Source organism: Temnothorax longispinosus, chromosome 11 (assembly GCF_030848805.1).
Source record: "Temnothorax longispinosus isolate EJ_2023e chromosome 11, Tlon_JGU_v1, whole genome shotgun sequence".
NCBI lineage: Eukaryota > Metazoa > Arthropoda > Insecta > Hymenoptera > Formicidae > Temnothorax > Temnothorax longispinosus.
Genome location: NC_092368.1, coordinates 5,663,765 through 5,687,768, shown reverse-complemented (window position 1 = coordinate 5,687,768; position 24,004 = coordinate 5,663,765). Strand labels below are relative to the sequence as shown.

General features: G+C 38.2%; 1 protein-coding gene across 2 annotated transcripts in view; it reads right to left on the bottom strand.

The window, feature by feature from the left end:
* Pxb (putative Hedgehog signaling attenuator pxb) overlaps positions 1–24,004 on the bottom strand; it is a 331,860-nt gene that overhangs the window by 206,415 nt on the left and 101,441 nt on the right. Inside the window, exon 1 of one of the 2 annotated variants that reach the window (XM_071792710.1) lies at positions 16,490–17,759. The exons of the other annotated variant lie outside the window; for it this stretch is intronic. The gene's annotated coding sequence lies outside the window, so the exon portion shown is untranslated. Of the gene's footprint in view, positions 1–16,489; positions 17,760–24,004 lie in introns of those variants that run through there. 2 annotated transcript variants of the gene reach the window in all.

Sequence of the window (24,004 nt, the reverse complement as noted above, 5' to 3'; positions counted from 1 at the left end):
TATACGCATCGATTACGAGAACGAGCGAAACAAGGCAGGCACGAACGATTTTCGATTTGAGTCCCGGCACAACCTTGGTAAATAATTCCGCGCCTTGCTGTGTGCCTTTCTTTCTCGCTTGGCTTCAGCGAGGGTGCTAAAGGAAAGTTCCCTCACGAACATGATTTGTAAATCCAGCGAAGGGAGACGAACGAAATCACGCGCGATGAAGATATTGTCTATGAAATGTATGTTGAGAGAGAAAAATTTAAAGCAAATTGTTAAAATGATATTAAATCGTATTTTCTTAATTGAAATTAGTTTGAATTATGATACTAAATTTCCTTAGCAAAATACTGACTCGACTAAATCCACTGTGTAATTTGTCTCTACGTCCCCTAATAGATATTTATTTCCCAATTAAATTGTTGTTAAAGAATTACCGATTTTAAATTTATTGGCAAAATTAATTGGAAGAAAGTATGTATGCTACTTATGATGCATTTTATAAAAAATATTTCTATTAAATGTTTACTCTAAAAATGGGTTCATAAGTGTTTGAATTATAAACATTAAAGTAGAAAAAATGTTTGACTTATCAAACACAATTGGAAAAGCATTTGAGTTTCCAACACTTATGCATAGAAGTGATTGACTTTCAAATAATTTTGTATCGAACATTACAGATCTTTATAAAATTGTAGTTCTAAAATAAAAAACAAGTCAAATTAAACATATATATATATATATATATATATATATATATATATATATATATCTGTTTAATTATATATAAGGTTTCGATCGCGTGTCAAAAGTTTTAGAAAATCTGTTGGGCTACATATGGGCTGATAGAATATCTCGAATGCGTGTATATCTCACGTGTGTTATCCTTAGTAGTATGTGTGCAAGTCTGTGTTATCGAGCGAAAACCGAAAACCAATATGGCATAACTCTTCGTCCAGCCTCGTCACGTCTCGTCACGGAGATATCAAAAAGAAGACAGGACGTGACAAACCCGTAAAAGTTTCGTTTACGTGGCTCCAAGCACTCGTGCGAAAAGGGACAAACTTTTATTTTTGGGTCGCTTTTTGTACGTACCACAATCACGTTATCGAGCGACATTAAAGCCGTACGGATTGGTATTACTTCTTATTTTTTAGTAGCATAATGAAAGAATGCAACAACCTAACTTGTTCTACTTGCTATAATTTTACTCGTGTACCTTCGACTTCCCTTATCCGCAGCCCAGACAAGTTCATCATAAACTCATTGTAAACTCATCGCAAACTCATCGCAAAGCCAATGTACCATTCTCATCGGATCTTGGCACACATTTTATAGCATTTTCTCAAGGATCAAGATAAATTCAAAGCGTGTTGGATCCGGTCGCGAGATGTGACGTAGCTCATAACTTACGATCTTAGCTGCACTTTTTGATCGTGAGACGATCAACGTACGTTCAATGTAAACTCGTTACCGGCATGTAATATCCAGATCGCGCGTCTTCGTGATATCTGTAGCGTTACAGGCGCGCAACTCGATAAACAGGATGAGATTCTGTAAATTGCTTCGGTCGGAGTTGACGTGTGTGTAACGCTTTTACCAGAGCGGCACGCACGCCGAGATGCAGGGATGAAGACTCAGGAGTGATTGAACACTTTATGTGTACACGTACTGAAAGGGCTCTTGCAAAAGTCGCGAGCTTCGTAAAATATCGCTCGGCAAGTATCTTCGATGTAAAGCGCTGGCAAAATATTTTCAGCCGAGCTGCGAAATCATATACATAGAGCGCATATATGGAGCGTTTAGAAAACTCATTTCTTTCATGTTAAAAAGAGCACGCGATGCAACATATATATAATATTTAAAACATTTTGCCGAGTAAAATAAGGTAGGAGGCGCGAATTTCGTCCCCTAGTCACTTTTTCGTACCTGGAGACCGTATTAATAATGTAAGAACTTAGAAATTTGATATTACCTTCGTTAAAAATTCCTTTATCGGGAAACCAAGCCAAATCGCCTGTATAATAAATTATTAGTACCTAAAAAAATTTATTTCAAAAGTACCTACTTTCGGCAAAACCAAAAAATGGTTCCTAATTTCGTCGCCATACTAAATTTCGAAAAAATAAGGTAATTACAATTTGTTTTTTTAATTTTCAACTTTATTCATATTATTTACTAAAAATTATTACAAAAGTGAACATAATTAGTGGATTGTAATGAATTAATACGAAACTTTATACTTATATATAGAAAATTAAAAACATGAATTTAGCAAAACTCTGAAAAATATTAAGCTGACTTAAAAAAAAAATTAATAATTTTATTATTGTTTTTTTTTTTAAGATGAGCATTTAGCCTTCCAAGCAAGTATCAAATAAATTTCAATCGTCCGTCTAGAGGACGAATTTAGGAAAAACCCTTAAACTAACATCGCGGCTTCTACCTTCTCATCAACAAGTTAACCTGACGGCGCACAATTATAACTCACACACGCTTCTATTGACAACGTACCTAAGCCATTGACATGTGCAGAGAATATAAAAACAACGCTTACATTAGGCGTAAAGAACTATTAATAATGACATTGCAAAAACTCACGTTACCAAGAAAACAAAAAATCTTCGTAAAACCAGTACGAAAGCTTCCTGGATCACTTAACTTTCATAAGTAGTTCGGTTTGCCTTCGATCCTCTATACACACGTATAGAGGCTGGCGTCAATAGCGCTTTTAGCGACAGGGCCGAGAAGATTGAAGGGGACGAATTTTGGGCCCCCTATCTTACATTTTAAATAATTTTCTTTTATTATGCATTAACAATTCATCTTTCAAAAATTATTTTTTAACATTATAGGATTATAGTCATTTTCTTTATACATATAAAGAGAGAACTCGATGGAGAAGCTATACGAGTGATTATGTCACGAAAGAATATTTGATTTCTGTGAGATTCTTTGTACTATAATATGTACAATGCGTTCTAACTGATATTGTTTTTACAGAGAAGCAGATGTTGTACATATAACAAGCATTCGTTACCACATTATTATTCATAGTTCCCTCGACCGGACGGGAGTTCTGCATAACATGAATATGTGAGACTGAAATATTATCGCGAATTTATTCATTAAAGTTTTTCTTAATACACGAATAAATGATAATACGTAGCAAAAACGAGCAAACGCATTATAACACGCAAACGTAAATAGAGAAGTCTGGAAATAGTGAACAGCGGAATAATCTTTTCTAGTGGATTTAAAAAAAACTGCAAAAAATAAAATAATAACGTCTCAATCTATGTAAATATGTGTTAATTACACATTCCATTAAATTTGTATTATAAAGGTTTAAAAAAAAATTTTTATATTAAGATTATGTATAATCTATAATATAACCAAAAATTGTGTAAAATAATTTTTAATTTGTTCTATTTTGATTTTTTCAACTTATCTCTACATGCTGCTTTTTGATTTGCTTGAAAGCAACATGATCAAATAAAAGATTAAATATTCACGAATGAACCACTACTCTCAAATACATTATACAACACAATTCTATCGATTGAATCTCATGCATTTTCCATATGATTAATGAACAATGTTCGGAATGCGATATGCGGTATCTAATTACCGTAGCTGTAATCGAATTTACACGCGGAATAGGATTCCCGCGAATTTTGGGACGGCCAAACTTTCCACTCCTGCCTTTGTTGTCCTGCCTGGTTACTTTGATTACAAAAACACAATGGGCACGTGTATATTGATGAAAATGCGATTCAAATGCATTCGGTGAAGCGACATTACCACGTGTTACATGGAATTTCGAACGAGTCAAATGAAGAGAGAGAAAGAGAGGAAGAATCTCCAATTAAAATTCCCTAATGGAGTTGAGCGAAATGTCCCGCGCAAATATTACGATTTTTTTAATCGCTTCTCGCAGATTTATTTTCGGTGCATGAGCGTTCGTCCGCGTTCTCGCGATCGTGTTGCAATATCGAGTGTATCGTGTCTGTACGAAAATCGTTATTGTCAGATAAAAAAATTGCGTGCTGAAGATCGCATGTGTTGAAAATACTGACACGAGATAAGGCAAGAATAGACGTGAAATCGGAATAAATTCACTTTGCGTTCTTTCGCTTCTAGAATGAAATCACACGATCGATTACCTGACGATATAAATTGTATCGTTACTAATTAGCACAAATATATCGTGTAATCGTATAATATCCTCGGGGAAATAAGGAAGCTCCCGATTGGATTTATTGGGCGCGAAACGTACCGGGAGAAGACAGCAAGCGGTATCATGAGATAGACATAACAACTTGAACGTTTCTGAACGAGTCCGATATATTGGCGAGCGTATGTAAAAAGATGCAACGGCGGGTGGCTGCAATAGGGAGCCTGGGAGAAGAAGCGATAATAGCCCCGGGATGTCGGAGCGTGGGTAATGCCAGGGAATGCGCGGCGCACGCGGGGGTGGCGAACGACTAACATGCACGATCGAAGAACTCCAAAAGTAGTTGCGGGGTTGCGAGGAGAGTGGAAAAGAAAAGCGGAATCCCGCGGATACGGTATTCAATCGATATTCCAGCCGTCGATCTCTACACCTCGCTGAAGATGAAGTAGGTACACGTAGTATTGCTAACAATTTACAAGAAGTTCCCTCTGTTCTCGAGACGTTAACTACATCTCATGATGCATTGAGTAGTAACCACAATAGCAGCATAATTCAATTTATTGCAAATTTATATAATAACTCATTGATTCCTAGAAGTTTTGTATTCAAGAAGTTGTTGACTCAGTTAAAAATATATTTTGTTCTGGCGTTATATGTGATATAAAGCGAGTGGTTTCTGACAGGTTACAAAGTTTAAACGAAGATTCCGATATTATTAATACTGTAATGAATATGTTTGAAACAATAGAAAATTTGTTTAATCATGTAAATACTGAATATAAGCTATTAAAATACTTTAAGTCTTCGGGACAATATGTGCCCCCACGCAGCTTTGTAATTGGACAACGTACAGTTGAAAAACGTATTAATGGTAATGTCATTTTACAACCTGCTCTAGTATTTGGCCAAATTGTTGAAATAAGACAAGTTCTCACTTTATTATTTCAGAGACCAAATTTTTTATATGTATTTAATGAAAAGTCACTATAATGAATTGATTTCAAATAATATTGTTTACAGTAATTTTGTTCAAAATCAACTGTGGAAATCACAAGTTTCATATTTTGGTAATAAAACTGTGTTTCCGATGTTCATTTATTTTGATGATTATGAAACCGGCAACGCACTTGGTTCTCATTCAGGCAAAAACAAATTAGGAGCCGTGTATTTCTCTCTACCTTCAATTCCACAAGAGTTAAAATCATCGTTGACTAATATTTATTTATTTGCATTGTTTAAATCAAAGGATAAAAAAACTTTTGGAAATGCGGCAGTATTTGGTGAGCTTATATCAGAAATCAGAGTGCTAGAAGAAAAGGGCATTACCATTAATATAAATAAATCAATAGAAAAAATTTACTTTAAGTTAAGTTTAATCATAAGCGACAATCTAAGAATGCATACGTTGTTAGGATTAACTGAAAGTTTTTCTTCTAACTTTAGATGCCGCTTCTGCAAGATCAAAAAAGTTGATTCATATCGTATGTGTACTGAAGACGAAACTTTACTTCGTACACATAAAAACTATGAACATGATCTAATTACAAATGACGCATCAAAAACAGGTATAAAGGAACCATGGTGCATATGGCATCAACTCAGTAATTTCCATCTTACACGAAATTATTGTGTTGATATAATGCACGATCTCTTTGAAGGCGTGTGTAATTATAGCTTAACTTCTTTATTGCATAATTTAATTTTTTATTTAAAATTGTTTTCGTTACGTACTTTAAATGAAAGCGTAAAATGTTTTGGTTCTAATGACACTGAAATTTCTAACAAACCACCACCAATTTTACTTCTGAAAATTTAAAAGCAAAAATACGAATGTCAGCTAGCGAAATGCTTTGTTTCTCTAGATATTTAGGCATTATGATTGGAGATCTAGTTCCTAATAATTTACCCATCTGACAGGTATGGTGTACTCTAAGAGAAATTATTGACATAGTAACTGCTCCAAATATCCATTTTTCGGAACATGTTCGTTTAAAAGTTGCAATTGAAGATCACAATAATTTATGTGCAATTTTTTGGACGACTTAAACCAAAACATCATCATCTTCTTCATTATCATACAGTATTAAAAATGTCGGGACCTTTAGTTCATCTTTGGAGCATGCGTTCAGAACAAAAACACCGTGAATCTAAAATGACTTCAAACGTTTCGTGTAATTTCAAAAATATTGCATACACATTGGCAGTGAAAGCGCAACTAAAATTGTGTCATCAATTATTGTCCAATTCAACTTCTAATATGATGTTTGGAGAAATGGAGCCATTAAATTTTGATTTATATATTAAATATTTCTCAAATCTCGATAGTGATAAATTATATCAAGTAAAATGGGTCAACATAAATAGTACAAAATACACTTTTGACACAATTCTGACATTAGACTGTTCGGAAAATATGCCTCTTTTTGGTGCCATTAAATACATTGTTTTGTTTTCTGAAGTGGAAATATACTTTATATATGTAATACTCTTAAGTCTACGGCATTTGATAACCATACTCATGCATATGAAATTGCATGTTCAACAATAAATGAAACAGACTCCTTATTCGTTAAGAAATATTCAGAACTGCACGATTACGTACCTTGTTTGTTAAGTAAAACTTCAAATAAATATTTAATTTGTAAGAGGTGGGCCTTATAATAGGTACTTATCTATATATATTTTGATATGTAAGTCTCTTATACGCAATTTTGTATGTTTATTTCATATTTTGTATTTATTATACAAATGATTTATATATATATATATATATATATATATATATATAAGATTTATCAAAGTTTGTAATTTGCAAAACTTTTGTGTGTGTGCGTAAGCATTTATATCTAAAATATATTTTATACATCAAAAATATGTATTTTATTATATTTCCTCACACATTCCATAGTACAAATTGTAAAAATATTCTCTACAATTAGCAAGCAATCGATATTTTATTTTGTTACAATAGTTTTATATTATAATTTCTTTGTAAAATTTTGTTCTATAAGTTGTAATAAAATGCTCTACAAAGTTGAGTTAAATATTGCTATAGGTTGTTATTATAATTTACATACGTACCTATAAGTACTTACTACAATTTGTTGTGCAAAGTTATATTAAATTTGTTAGATTTTTTAAGTCAGCCGCTACTATATTTGCACAACAAATGCAATAAAATGCAACAAAATTATTTAAAATTACATTTTTTAGGTTTTATTAATATTGTAATATTTTACAGCAATTGATTTCAGACAATCGGAGAATAATTTTTTAGAACAATTTTTTAGACTCATTTACTACAATTTATCCCTGTCTCTATTTGTACTATTATTTGTAGAAGAGATCTTCACAATTGTACTATCTGATGCTACACTTTTTTCTGAGTGCGGAGGCCTTTAAATCGCCTAAATTCCGTGAATGTATAGCACCGTTCGTTCTCGCAAATAATTTTTATGTCACAGTTTTAATAACTGTTACAGTTTTATGTTGGTTTTAATAAACTAACCACCAATTTAATATCTATTTATAAAAGTTGGATAAAACGAAATATTTTCCGTTGAACAGTCTGTTTTATACGTGGCAGCACGAACTAACTTGCATACAAAAAATTAGTGTCAAAATAATCATGAATGTAGTAGATTAAGTTAAAAACGTATAAATAAAAAAGAAATAAAGACGTAAAGATACACTGTAAAAATGGGTTCATCATAACGAACAACAAATTAAAGATTTCAGTGAAATTGTACCTGGACCACAGCAGTGAATCGAAATGTACACCCAACTTGATTATTGCACCATCACGGAATAGCACCAATTACGCGTGTAATATATCAAACATCAACCAGAAACCAAACATTTATAAATACTTAAAATTTCAAACACTAATAAACATCTTGAAAAGGGCGACAACAAAAGTATTTAAACTAACATTTATAATTTAAAGTGTAGATGTGCTTGTATAGTGTAGAGAAAAACTATGCAAACCAATGGCGAACGACGCCGAGTAAACTTGGCGGAAGACGCCGCTTGGATTATGGAACTATTAACTGTCACGCAGTCTGCCACGATAGTAGTTTCGCTAATTCAGTTTGGGTATAAATTACGCGCTTGTTCGCGACGCAACGCCCAAGGCAAGACGCTCACGAGTCCCACCGCCGTCGCGTTTATATTACCTACGTGATAAGAATGCCGGGAGAATGCCGACGATGTAAGATCTAATTGCCCACGCGTTCAGATGCCGTGATTAATAGTCACCTTAATTATCTCGAGTTAACTCGCTGCGACGACTTAGTCTCCGGCGACGCGCGCGACGTCGCGTAACTTCGGTGACTTAGCGGGCCCCAGATGTTCAGACAAGATGTCGGGAATGCGCTCTCGTATCTTCCGACACATTCGAGTGGGACAAACAAGAAAATTTTATCCCACTGAACTTCGTGGATAACAGTATATAACAAAATGTATATAATGAAATATTCTCTTATTCAACTTTACTATCACGAGAACTGCTTCTCTGTAGGCATGCGAATCTTTTCACTTTTTTAAAAGTAATAAAATTATTCCATAAAAAAACTTTCTCAGTCTCACATAATTCCGGATAAAACGTGAAAGTAGAAAAGAAAAAAGAAGTGCAGTGTTTCAGCCCTTTAGCTTCGTTTTTTAAAATCAAGTTATCAATGATAAAAAATTTTTGTTTCGATATCTTTCTTATTTTTCCTAGAACTCCATAGAATATTCCGTAAAAACATGTAGATATCAGTAATTAAGATTTACAACTTATAAGTACATATCCATCACACACGCAATGGATATGTGTGTGATAGATGTAATGCATCCTTACATAATATATCAAGGTCAACGAGGTCATACTTCAGCCTCTGAGCCATATCAACCAATGGAAGCGTATCGAAAATGCCCAAAACTCCCAAGCTCCCCAAGCTTAACGACCAATTTCTAAATTTAATGTCTCCTCCGAAAGATAGCCTAGTTTCTCCGCACGAGCCCCACTCGCTCGTACGGGGGTGCAGTTTGGAATATAAAAATTCCTGTAATCAGCCTATGTCGGGTAAATCTGAATCAGTACTATTCACTGATTCAGATTTAGAGAGTATGGTTTATGGTTCCGGTCCGGTCCGGGTCCCTGCTTAACACAAGCTTGCAGTTATTTTATATAAAACTGCATTTCACAGAATTAAATCTCGTAATTTAATATGATGATCACAGTTTTCAGTCAAATTATATCAAGAAGCGCGCTTTCTGGCGGATTCTCCAACCTTCTCACTTGGTGAGAAACGTACGTGCTTATTCGACGGAGCTCTTATAGCCACTCTCTGCTGGAAAACGGTCAGTTTAAGAAGTTACGAAATTCTATGTAAAACGTACGTTCTTCGACGTGCAACGTTAAGGTATCTAAACACAACTTAAAAGAACTTCTGCATGCAAAAGAGCTTCTGGTGGAACTCATGTTTCGCTACGATCTGTTGATCTGTTAAATAGCGATATATTTACTTAATATAGCATTAATCACGACGCAACAATTTAACCGTTTTTACTGTATTTAGCGTAATACTTCTCACATCAAGTGCCCTTTGACCTTTCTAATAGCGATGAAAACCGCCGTCGTAAAACGCTCGATGTTGCAATAATTAATTTAAACGCGACACAAAGCGCCTGTTTACATAAATAAGCGCATACGTGCGCCGGCCGGTTTTAACCGTATCAGGATCGGCTCGCGAAAAGTATTTGCGCCGATTAGTCGGAAATCCGATTTACATTTAACGCAAAATGGGAATTCCGCGAGTTCTCTCGTGGGCAACTAATGCATTTCGCGCACGATGAAAGGAAGGTGGAAAGCTTTGTAAAAGATAATGTCCTATTCTTTCACAAAAAGCTTCAAAACGTATGGCGTATCTGAATCTGTTTGAATATTTGAACAATTAACAAACAGTCATTTCGTTAATGAGACTTAATGCGTTACGTTCGTTATGCAATACATAAATAAATGCAATAAATCTATATCAGAAAAGTATATATTTGTATAGAAATCAATGAAAACTGCATATATACTTTACAGTTCGCCGATGATCAGGCAGTGATTGCTAATGACAAGGAAGATATGGAATACATTATGAGAAAGCTCATCGAAGAATATAATAAATGGGGACTTTCAGTGAATATACAAGAAACGAAATATCTATGTATAGGTTCAGAAGCATCCCAACTAGAACTGGAAAATCAACAAAAAATCACCCCATGCAATGAGTATAAGTACTTGGGAGTGATATTTAACAATTCAGGAACGGACGAACAGGAAGTCCAATGTAGAATTACACAGGCAAAGAGAGCCATCATATCTTGTCTAAATGGAATACTGTGGAGTAAGGAGATCTCAAAGAAAAGAAAGTTTAACATATATAAAACGCTGATTAAGAGTAACCTGTTATATGAAGCAGAAACCTGGAGAATAACAGAAATATCGGGAAAGAGTAGAAGCAGTCGAAATGGATGCTATTAGACGATCACTGAGAATATCTAGAAGAGACAAAATTAGAAACAAAGTGATCAAACAGCGAATGGGCATACAAGGCTCAATATCAGAAGACATAGAAAGAAAACAGCTGATCTGGTTCGGACACGTAAGCCGTATGGGAGATGAGAGACTGCCCAAACAAGTAATGAGATGGCAACCAACAGAAAAAAGAAAGCGTGGTAGACCAAAGCAAAACTGGAGATTAGAAATCGCACGAAAGCAATCAGCGCTAGAAACCTGAACGAAGAACAAGCGTAAAACCGAAGGAAATGGAATTTAGAAATCGGACAACGGCAAAAAACGTTATAAACGAAAAAAAAAAAATATATATATATATATATTTGTTTAATCAATAAGTGATTAACAAGAAGAAGAAAGACTATTTTTTAATCAACAGTTCTAATCTATATCAATTGAAAATGTCACGGCTTCCGGAACATCGCGGCTGCATTTTTTGTCAATAGTTTTTAATTCGTTACAATCACATTATAATCCATCTATTTTTTCTTTTTTTACATGGAATATCGTATCACGGTTTTGTTCTCTGCGGTATTCTTGCGTGCACGTTACACGTATCGCGTTTCGATGGTAATCTATTCGCATATTAAATAAACTGCAAAAATGCACGGCGCTTTACACGATAAGCGTGTACGCGATGTAGAATCGAGTCGTTTATTTCGAGAACGGCGTAAATCAATTTTCAAAAATTTTTTAAAATATTTTAAATGGTTATGAAGCGCGTCAGTTTTTCGGATATCGAAAATTAATCGCACACACAGCGTATTAAATATTTAGAATTAATATTTATTGTAATATAATGATTAGCAAAAGAAAATAATTACAATTTAATAAAGTTTTATTTTTTAATTAATTGCAAACGAAAATTTAGACTAACAATTGTTTTATTTAATGAGAAAATATCGAGTGAGCACAGAAGAAACTACTTTTTAGCGAACAGAGAAGTTAGTGGAGGAAGTTGAAGTGAGTTAGTGAAATAGTTTCTAATTTAAAATCCGATTCGCCCTCCATTTCCATTCGCTCGCTGTTACTATACGTCCAAAACTTGCATGGCTCGGTTGGCACTTAAATTCATGATGTTTCCAAATTGAATTTTCACTCCTTTCGTAACTTGCTGAATTGATTCGAAAAATGCATTAAGTTTACTATATACATATTATATATATATATATATATATATATATATATATATATATGAGAATTATAAAAAATTAATTTTTAATGTTTAGGGGAATAATTTCTTTAATAGTGAGAGTTATTACGAACTAAACATCTCTATGCACTGACAAATGCTTCAAAATCGTTCCGGGTCCCTGATTAAAAATATGCAAATATATATATATATATATATATATATATTTATATTTATTATGTGTATGTATATATATATACAATTTTTAGTTTATAACAGAGACCCGGACCGGACCGGAACCAAAATCGAAAACCGTATGGAAATTTTGTAAAGCCTATAGGACCGGAATCGAAACCGGTACCGTTAAAAGTCATTATATCTTCAAAAAAATTAAGACCAAAAGATGAAAACATAGAAAACAATGAAGAAATAACATAATACGATAATAAATGCACCTTTCCATCGCTAATTGAGTATAAATTGATTGGCAAAAAATAAAATAAAAGGCTTCGTAAAAATAAGTTTGTAACGCTATTTAGTATACCACAGTCATAAACCGAAGACTGCGACTTGCGTAACTTTTGCAGATCTTTTCAAAGAAATGTCGATCATGAACGCAGCTGCGGGAACGCGCTCGCGCGAAATCGCGCGGCGGTATCGTTATTCTCGCGCGGAATATTATTAGTATTAAAACCGGAGTTCGTGCTTGAACGTTTGCGCGGCCGATTCGCGAGCGAAACGGCTTGCCTAAAATAAGCCTCATAAAGCGTCCTGGCTTTTATTCTAGCTTTTAATTATCCGATATACTTGAAGAATAAAAATGACCCAACACGCCACGTATAATTTTGCTTATCGCACATACACGCACAAGTTTTAAATATACTCGCTCCCTTATACTTGACCCGGACCGGACCGGAACCGAAACCGAAATCAAAATCGAAACCGAAAACCGTATACCGTAAACCGTAACCGGTTTTTGTCAGACCAAAACCATAAACCGCGTGCGCGTATGGAAATTTTATAAAACCTATATAGGACCGGAATTAAAACCGGTATCGTTAAAAATCATTATATCTTCAAAAAAATTAAGACCAGAAGATAAAAACATAGAAAACAAAGAAATGACATCTACGTCGAAATATCATTTATTACAATATATTATTAATTATTATACATATTTTATACATTCAGTATAATTTAAATAAAAAATAAAAACATGTGTATGTGTAATGTAAAATAAAAACATGTATCAGCAATTAAGATTTACAACTTATAAGTACATATCCATCACACGCACGCAATATGCATATGTAAACCATTTAACAATTTCAAGAAAATTTTAATAAAACGGAACCGGAAAAAACTGTAATTTGCGCAATACCGCTACTTTTGTTAGCTAAAAAACTGAAATCGAAACCGAAACTTTTATTAAGTATTTTAATGGACCGAAACCGGAACCGAACCGATATTTTCGTCCCGTCCGAGTCCTAGATTATGTTACATGAAATTTTTAAATAACTTGAAAATTGAATGTTTCATCAAAAAAGAATTAAATGTATAATTCTGCGAAATCGCGTTGCGGAAATCGACATTAAATCCGTCGATATATTCATGATACGTACAACGATGGGGCCGGATAGAGAGTGGCGAATCCCGCGGTCGCGAGAGAGACGTGTCACGCTGTTGTGTCGCACCCGGTATAGACACAGACCGGTATCTCTCGTCGCATGATAAATCTCCCGTCGCGCGATTCGAGCCTCCATCGCATCGCCACGGCTATTTTAATATTTTAAAGTTCCACCCTAAACGCGCAGTATATCAAAACTTGCGCCATAAATTACGCGCTGCTACCCCACCGATCCCTCTTGCTAACCCTCCTGACATTCTGCATCCCCCTCGGTGCAGAGATAGCTCGATGCCCCGAACTGCGACGAGCGCGTTCCGCACTTGCCCTTTCGTTCGGTGACGTCGAGAAAATTAACGATCGATGCCAGATCACCACCGAGTTGATCCCGGCAATGAAATGTCGCGGCACATTTAGACTACTGAACTATTATTATTTGATAACATAAAACCGGCAGAAGAAAAAGAGCTCACTGTATCTGAAATATACAATTTTTTTTTAATTACTACGAGCGTTATAGAAACTATGACGCGTGGAAAAATTCTGTTAGAACATGTTTGTCAAAAGAGAAAGGGAAATATTTCATTATAGGCAGACAGATATACGGAAGTAATGCACACTATTGGCGCCTAAATCGCCAATTGAAGGCGTCTCATGAAAAAATATTATCGCACTCAAAGCAGCCGACGAAGAAAAGCTGCTCTTATCCGGATAATAATAAATCACGATTTCTAACAAGAAATCTGTGTAAGTAATTTTATCTTAATTTAACTATAGCACACTCTTTAAGGAAAACGTCACCGAAATTCCATAGAATAACAGCAACGAATCATAATTTTCTCGTTATACGTCGGAAACCACAAAAATACCGCTCGAAAAGCTCGGATTTGGAAAATCGATTATCGACAATCGACTTCTGTAAACAGGTTATTTTTGAAACCATTTATTATATATATTATTTACGCGATTATATCTATAATTTAAACTGTCATTTCCATCCTAAAATCCGTCGATCGTGATTTAAACAAATAAATTGAATTTTCACATATCTTGTTTCTACTAATACCTATTTTGTATATAAGTATAAAAAGAATTCCGTGTGCTTCCCCCATCGTAAGAAACGAACGGAGACGCGGCGGTTTCCCGCATGTTCCACGGCGCAGATCATTTTTACGAGAAGAGAGTTTGGTCTCGCAAAGCGCCTCTCGGGATTTGCTGTCTGCGGCGCGGATCGTTACTGAATGGAAATCGTTACAGAGATTGTAAACCCCGCAAGCGCGTGCGGAATGAGAATGAAAGAGAGAAGAAGCAAGAGAGAGAAAGAGAGAGAGCCAGACGGGGAGAGAACACAAATGCAGCATTTAGTAGACAAGCGAATGGAATCAGTGCGCTGTGCAAGCGGAATTCGACATTTTTATGTAAAGATCGGCCCATGGATAATCGCGCGCATCCGAGCAAATCTCAAGAACATAAAGAGTGCGTCCACATTGCGCCCATCGAATTTGCGATGAAAGCGAAGAAAAGGTGTTCAAGAAGGATCTCAAACAGCCGAGCGTATCGCCGGCATAACCCGGAAAGAAAGACAAAAGGATCGACCGGTGCGGACTCCCGAGGGAGGCGCGCAGGACGTCTAAAAGAAGGAGAGAAACCCTCCTAGAAGGGAGTGAAAGGCAGAAAGAAGCAACGTGCTTCTAGCTGTTCCAGGGGAAAGGGGGGGGGTGCGAGACGGGAGACCCTCCCGCGGGTCAACGATGGGGCCAGGGGCCGGGGGAAGCACTCATAAAACCGAGAAGCATGTGATTTCCCCCAGGAGGGGGGAAAAGGCGCGGCTAAGGGAGATCTCGCGCCGTCTTGTTCTTCTTCATCCTCCCTTGCCAACATCCCTGGATTCCTAGCGTCCCTTTCTTCTTCTTTCGCCGCTTCTTTCGCCCTTTCTTTCACCCTCAACAAGGTCTTCTTTATTTTTTAAGCAAGTATTAAGAAAGAGCTTTAATTTTCTATATTTTTATCGTAGTATTTTCTTTAATTTTAGTGATATATATAATTTTACTGAGATTTTTATGTTAGCCAAGGCTTACAGAGCGCAATTGACCGTCTCAACGCTTTAAACTACTAGTCGTATAAATGCAGTTATGCAATGCGCAACAGCAAGCGGAGATAACAAAACATTTCTGTTATGAAGTTTTACGACTCTACGACCACTCTAGGTAATTACGCTATCAAGAGCCCAGCCGTTTCGTGTCAATCAAAAAGCATGGAAAACCGTGAAAAGCGTGGTAAACTCGGCTTTAGTAACTTTTACGCGTCAGTGTCAGTGTTTGCTCCGACACGGGAGAAACGACGAGGTTTATCGGAACACGTACGTTTTAAGCGCGAGAAATCGGCGGCTATTAAGCTTCGCAATTGCGTAACAGAAATCGCTTAACCCTTCATTCAGTCTTACATATTTGCAGAAGTTCCACAGAAGTGAAACAGCTACTTTTCATTTATATTTATTTTCGATATAAAAGTCACGAAGTGTAATTAAGTATATACATTAAAGGATATTTACGGCGGAAGGATTCGCCCGTTGTAACGGGCTACTCGAGCTCATTAAAATTCCGCGCGGCGGAGAAATTAATTTAGTAGCGGTATTAATTAGCGCATTACCGTACGTTTTCCCACTGTCGGTCCGTTCACCATTTTACGAATGCTCTTCAGGAAAATACGATGAAAATAAAATAACGCGCGACGGAAAACACGGAACGACCATCCATAATGAGACACAGCGCTTCGACATTACGACGGAAATATGTTTAACGCATTAATTACTCCTACACACGTACTTCGCGACTCGCGACTTAAGTAAAGTGGATATTCTCTCGCGTCACGCGATGTCTCGCGAATGTAAATGGCAGAAACAATGGCGCGGACAGCGATGAAGGAGGTAATCCGCTATGCGTACAGCAGCTTCACGCGTATGCTTACGCGTTAAATGTGAATCGTTCCAAGTTCCTGATTAAAAATATGTAATTATTCACTCACCCTGCGGTTGCCTCATCTCCGCCGCGCCGGTGCGGCGCCTAATGCCTCCCCGCTCCCCGGACCTCCTCCGTTCCTCCTCCTCCTCCTCTCAGATCCCGTTGAATGTCCTCGCACAAGACTCACTCGCGAACGCGATTAGACGCGCGGTAATTACCAGAAGACGATCGCGCGATACTTGGCACGGCACTCCCGACGAGATTGATACTGCGTCGCGACGGCGGCGGCGGACGGACGGACGGACGGGAGAATAAACGGCCTACGATCGGTACGACGCTCGCGAGCGCGACGAACGAACCTAACATGGCGGCAGGCGGAGGGAAAAATCGCGCGGTCAACTTTGGGCGGTACTCGCCGCTCGCCGCGGCGATGCTACTACACTTGTTGCTTCTAACCGCATTCTCGCGCACTCATATCGCGCTTTGAATGGCAAATAATATTCGCTCCCTTTCTTTGTTACGTGCCTTATGAGGGAGTAGATATATGCGCGCGAATTAAAACTATAGACAAGTACCGTGGAATGTCTCGAGCGACGTTCGCTTCCCGCTCGCGCGATGCGTTACGGACGGAATAAATCACACGAGATACGCACTTCGTGAAATTATCCACGTACAAGCTTACCAAGCTTTATACCATGCAAGCGACTGACGAATATCGGGTTGCGACGCCGTTCGACGCGGAGGCGATCCGTTCCCTGCCAGCCATGTTGCGTTAATGACCGAGGACGAGAACCGAGAAAGATCTGTTGCTAACTTCATATCGACGCCGTTATGGCGAATATCGAGACGCGACGAGCGACGAGACCGCCCGAAAATAGACGCCCCGAATTTACTTACAATTAATATATTGAACGCGTAATACGTCTCGAATCTCGCGAAACATGTGTATTATTCACAAATGATCGACATATCGGGGCCTTTTCCATTACGTGGATCGTTCGAATTGAGAACGCGACACGCCAGAATGTACCTGACCTACCTGAATACAATCGTCGAATAACAGACCGTAAATATGGCGAGACGACGACGATTCATTATTTCCATGACGCTTGTCGCTTCCGTTTCTACCTCGCGCGATACCTATCTCGGCGAAAACCGTCGCCTCGGAATATTCGTGACAATGCGGGAGTCGGTTAGTCGAACAGACATTAATCGCAAATCGTAATAATCACGCGCGTCCGCCGCCGTACTTACTGCGAGGGGCGAGGACGCGAGAATGCCGCGTCTGCCGCGAGACGAGCGCGGCTCCCGCTCCCCGCGCCGCGACCGCGGCGTGCGCCTGTAACGAACTGTTCGAGCCTCGCCGCCCTCGCCGGTCGCCGCGCAATTACCTTCCCCTCCCCCCCGCCCGGGACCATGTTTACGAAACAGCGCTATGTTCACCGCGCAAAAAACTGTCACCGGGCGCCCGCACCGATCGACTCGTCGTCGCTACAAAAAACATTTACTTAGAATCTAAAGCCGAGAAAACGTAGAATTTAGCTTGAATTATTTTGTAACGTTCTAAATGTTTTTTGTAGCGGCGACGAGTCAATCGGCGCGGGCGCCCGGCGACCGTTTTTTGCGCGGTGAACATAGCCCTGTTTCGTAAAAAATAATTATTATTTAAATAGTACGGAACAATATGCGAAGAACATTTAGAACGTTACCTACTAAATAACTTAAGCTAAATTCTGCATTTTCTCGGTTTTAGATTCTAAAACTGAGAAAACGCAGAATTTAGCTTGAGTTATTTTGTAACGTTCTAAATGTTCTTCGCATATATTATCTCTGTATTATTTAAATAATTTATTTTTTACTTGCGAAATTATTATTAACCGTTCTCGTCAAGAGCTTAGTATTGTTTTTAATTTAGAGACACACATATAATGTGTCTATATTACACATAAGAAACTTTCTATCTCTTTCTCTCTCATGTCTTTTCCAAGAGATAAGCGTGTGTTACACAATTATACTACTCCATACCTTTCCGAATCTTATTAGAAATTATCGGATTGAAAAGGAAGAAAGCTGCTCTCGTATCCAATTGTCTTTTTAAGCGTAACCGTACCCGCAATCAGTCTACAAAATATGCAGCATTTCACTTATCTAAATTTTAGATAATTCCTTTTTAATCCGAAGATTTCTAATAAGATTCGAAAAGGTATGGAGTAGTATAATTGTGTAACATAAGCTTATCTTGTGGAAAAGACATGAGGAAGAGCTAGAAAGTTCTCTACGTATAATATATACATATGGTATTTCTAAATTAATAAGGATACTAAAGCTCTTGACGAGAATGGCTAATAATAATAATTTCGCAAGTCAAACACAGAGAAAGTAAAAATTATTCAAATAATACGGAGACAGTATGCGAAGAATTTATAGGTTTGAAACTGTGTAAAAGAATTTGTACTGCTGAAAGAGGAGGTTTTAAAAATATATTTCGCTAAATTCAGCCGTTCTTAAAAGCTCGTTTTAGCTAATCATTTAACTCTTTTCATGTTTGTTCATTCGGGAAAAACTCGCTTGTTAATATATTAACACGATAAATTTCAAATTCTTAATTTATATAATCGTACTTTCTATTGTAAGAAATTCAGTTCTATCGATTGAACGTCTCGCAAAATTCGATGTTATGAATGATCGACTGAAGCGAATGATAAACAGCCAACCGACAAAGGATGCATAGATTAATTTTATTATGACGAACGGCTCGCGAGCGATAAACAGATGCGGAATGACTAGGAAAAAGATACTCGCGTGTTAGATACGCGAACCCGAGTGCGTTATGATAGGGTGAATCGAGTTTCGGAGCCGCGACAAATAGCGAGCTATTTGCGAAATAACGCGTTGACCACACGTAGCGGATATGAGAGAACGTGGGAGAGGGCGGAAGCTAATAAAAGAGGAGAAGAGGACCGCGACTGGTGCGGTCGCGACCGCCGCGCCGGAGTCGGGCTGAAATGCAAAGCCGCTAATCTGATTCGGAGGCTCATGGAAGGCGGTGTAGCTTTTGGCCCGATGGCTTTGCATGGCCCGATGTGGCACGCGGATTCCCGTCAATTATACATTATAAACAGTCATAAATATGCAAACCGTGGTGGCGTTTCGCCGGTGGCGCGGCGATTGCGGCCGTCGGCGTCGCGACGCGGGCATCTCCCACGCGGATTTGCAGCTTCGCTTTCTGAGCTTCCACGTAAAAGCCGTTGCGCGATCATGAGAGGGCCATAAGCCCGTATCTTGATACAACTAATACCGTCTAAACCAGAAGCCTGGGGTTGCTCCCAAAATCCTCCGTCCCGATTCTGATTCGTGCGGATTTCTTCGGCAGATTTCGAAGCAATTATTTCTCAGTCAAAATTTCCAGAGCAAGCGTCTGAGCAGAGCAAGCAATGTTAAATATTTTCTGAATAAAACGAGTTTAAATTCTGAAGGAGCTAAGCTCATTCAAATTATCTACGAATATCTAATTTTTGTTAAATGTACAGAATATATAGAATTTGTTTGCGGTGAATGACAACGCGTACAAACTAAGCGCGACTGAATCTAGATAGAGAAACTAAGCGTGCTTAATCGGGAGACATATGAATGTAAGACGTTAGGAGAGTTAATCTCGATAACGGGACTTTAATCGTGTGGACACTCCTCGCTTCTGTACTCCAATCAGCTTATCCGGATAAACGCGCGCTTCGCGTCAGACGAGCAAATACATTTACAGCTGAGATCGTGCATTTATACATGAGAAAATACATGCGACAGTCATGTATTAACCGATGACGTTACTATCTTGTTGAACACATCGACCATTCAATAATTAAACGCAATCTCCTCCCAATTGCATTTTGCCGTTCCTAAACTAATATTCTCAAGTAATTCATGCAAAAAGCACGCCTCGAATCTGCAAAACAAATTAACTTTAATTCCTGAAAACTGCAATTTGCCCGCAGTGTATTTCTAACACTTTTATTACGTCGCAACCAGGCGCGCTGCGACCGGAGCAACAAAAATATACGCGACACTTCATTGTAAAACGAAAGTTACCGTACCGTCTGCAACGAGCCAGACATTCGCGTAATTTACGCTATTAAAAGCGTCGTAACACCGCCCCCCGTCGGATTTCCTTCTTTAATATTATTAACTCCGTCTGTCATCCGCGTGTCGTTAAAGATTCCGGTCTTATTTTTCATTCGAAATTTCGAAGAGAAGAAGCCGATTATAACTCGCGTTCGTTTTTACGTTTCTGCGATAATCCAAGAGTAAAAACCCGGATGGGCATACCTGACGTGAGAGGATCATAGAATCGGGATCAGTTTTCGCTATCTCGCGAAACGATACACGCGATCTCGCCATCGTCCACGCGAATTCGCGCAATTACGGAGCGCTCACGAGAGAAACTCGAATGCGATGTACGGTTTTAGCTGTGTGGTCACAAATGGCTAATTTTCTCGTTAGCGACCAGCACGATCTTTCCTCGGTGGGTCTCTGTGTTGCTATACCGATCGTTTTAGAACTGCTTACACGACGCTTACGCGAGTGGATTTAGCTGACACTGCCCGAGGGAATCTCTCTCTCTTTAATGATTTTTTTTTATTTCTGCGAAATGCGGGAAACAATCCGAGTGTACAATTCGAGGAAATTAATTTTACTCCAAGAGAGTTTAGGATCGAATTAACATAGGTATATTAATTTTTAAAGAAGGAAAAAATGTGACTTAAAATTTGTACATTATTAGACTTTCCAACTTTTGAAAAAATTTTAAATATGAGAAAACTTTTGTTCCAGTATTTTTACTAATTTATTATAAAAATTTTGCCTATAATGTAAAAAAATATATTCCATGTAATTTCTAATGCCCCTATAGGGAAAATTTGTATCATCCTTAGAGATATTTTTTATCGTAAACGAGATAAAGCTATCAATCTATCGAGACCTTGGCCCCTCCTTGCGGATTTACGGCCCTCCGTTTCGCACCGAATGATCCCGTTGGGAGAGCGAGTAATCGGAAACGCCATCGCCAGTACGTGCGTGCAATAGCGCAAGCTTGCGACAAGAACTTCAGGTGAAACGATTAAGCAACTTTGCGTCCAATCGCCAACTTTACTGCAAATTTACCTCGCGGATAACAGACGCGATTACGTCAGTCACTCGCATTTTATTTACCTTTTGAATCAGAAGTTGTTGAAATTTATCTTGTCCCACAGATCTTTCTCTCTTTCCTTCTCTCTCTAATCTCTCTTTCGTTTTTAATGTATTAATGAGAATAATTAATATAGGTAGGGAAGTTTGTTATGTACATATATTAAACTAAGTATTAAAAAAAAAAGAATAATTTAATCGAATAATTTAAGAGTCGTATAAAATTTAAAATTATTTATTTTCGCAACTTAATAAAATTTTACTTAGTTTTCTAAATCTAAGCCATTCGACGGCTTTGGGGTCAAGCCGTCTTGTTACGTCTGCAATCGTTTTGCTCGGCAAGCTATTATAGTACATCAAAGTTAAACGTTAAACTGGTTACCGAGATACGTCGTCGGTTAGCCGGTTAAGAGATCGCGATGTCGGTATATCCGGAAAGGGTTGAGTTTCTCGAGAGATCACTCGTCTCGAAAGGTCCACTTTTACCTTGATCTTGATCACGGATCACCGCGGGTCTCAAAGAGATCGGCGAACGCACGCGAGATTTCGAACGGAAGAGTCGATCAAACGGGACGGCCGGACGAATTATAGCCGGCTCGGTAGTCCGGTAAAGGGGTGATGCTGGCCTTTGCCGAGGGCGACATCGAGATATTTCCTCTGATCATGCCCGCAACGACTGATAAGTGGATAAAGAGGCTCGTGGAAACGGAGTTTCTCGAAAGCTCGGATAAGTTAAAGAGACAGGCTGACAGGGAGGAAAAACGAAAGAGATATAGCGAGGGTTCGCGCGAATGTCAACGATCGCATCCCTGGCGAGGCTCGTTAAGCATTGACAGGAAGTTCCAAACACAAGCAACAAGTTCGTGTTCTCGCTGTTTGTCCGCTTAATACGTTCCGAAAATTTGCCTGTAAACGAGATTTGCATAAAGGAACAACAATTTCCTCGCACAAAGGTGTTTACCGTTCCTCGTGGCTCTAATTTACGCGAATTGCGATTCATCAGACAAAAATGGAAGAATAATTACAAATTTTCAAACTTCTCGTAACAGTTAAGCTATGCCATCATTCGGCAAATTTTTGACAAAAACTATAACAATTTAAAATAACTTATAATTTAGAAATAAAATGTTTAATCTCTAAAAGTTATACAAAAATAATTTTCCAGGGAAAAAATATCCCTGATGATCGAATTACGCCATTGAAACTCTATTACTACTATAATGAGATATCTCATATGACGTGGAGGCAAAGTCGCGGATTTTTAGACCTTCGTCTTCGACTTTCGGCCTTTGGCAATTCGATAAAACTGGTGTCAAAAGAATCTCCGTCCGCTACGACAAAAATGCAGTCCGACATATCGAAGGGCCGCGAAAAAATGTGCGGTCGTTCGCGACATTTCCTTCAAAATTTCCGCGACGAGCGCCGGAAAATTCAGACGCTGTCGGAAGCGAAAGGACGAGCGAATTCCGGAAAGATCTCGGTGAAACGAAATTTTCTGACGTCGCTCGCCTCTTTGTTGTTCGGCCTTTTGTTCCGGCCCGATGGAAATGTTGGCCGGCGACCAAATTGCGTAACTCTCGCGAGAGTGTCGCGGAAGGGCGAGTCGGCGGAAGTTCGAAGGAGCAAAACCGGGAGAAGGGAAGGGACCGAAGGACGAGATACGTGGCAGGGACGACGAGGGCGGTGCCAGGCGGTGTTTGGACTCCGTGGAGAATATGGAGGGTGTGCGCGAGAGGGTGCTGGATGGATCGGCGTCAAAGTGAGGCACCTGATGTATATGCATGCTACTCCCGGGTCACCGGGATGGCCCGAATTACCATAAACATGCTAGATAGTAGGCTAACTGCCGTTGTTCCCGTCCCGACCCGCTGTCACCCTCGTCGTACTCACTCGGTCGGTTTACCCCCTTCGATTTGGCAGACGCTATAGTCGATTTCTGTCTCTTGCCTCAGTATGCGAACGTCTCGCGCCCCTTTGTGCTCGCTTTATGACGTTATCGATACGTTAAAGGCGTTTACAAACGATAAAGTGAACGGTTGACTCAATACCCCATTGGATCGCACTCCTTTTAATTGTGAATACTATGTAAATCCTTAATGCCACAAATTTAAAGCACAGTGAGAATATTTTCTAATGAATAATGAAAAAAACTACAAATATACGTGATGAGAAATATGTAATAAGAATATATAAAAATATAATATAAATCGGATAGAAAACCGCATTGAACTTGAGAACTAACTTCATCATTCTTTGTGAAAAAAAATTATACATTTAGACATAAAAAGTATATATTATGCATACGTTAGAAAAATTTTGCTCGATAGATTTGACCCATAGCACGTAAGAATGTCTGTTTTCTGACGGGGAAATTCGATCGCAATTCCATCGGGAGAATACG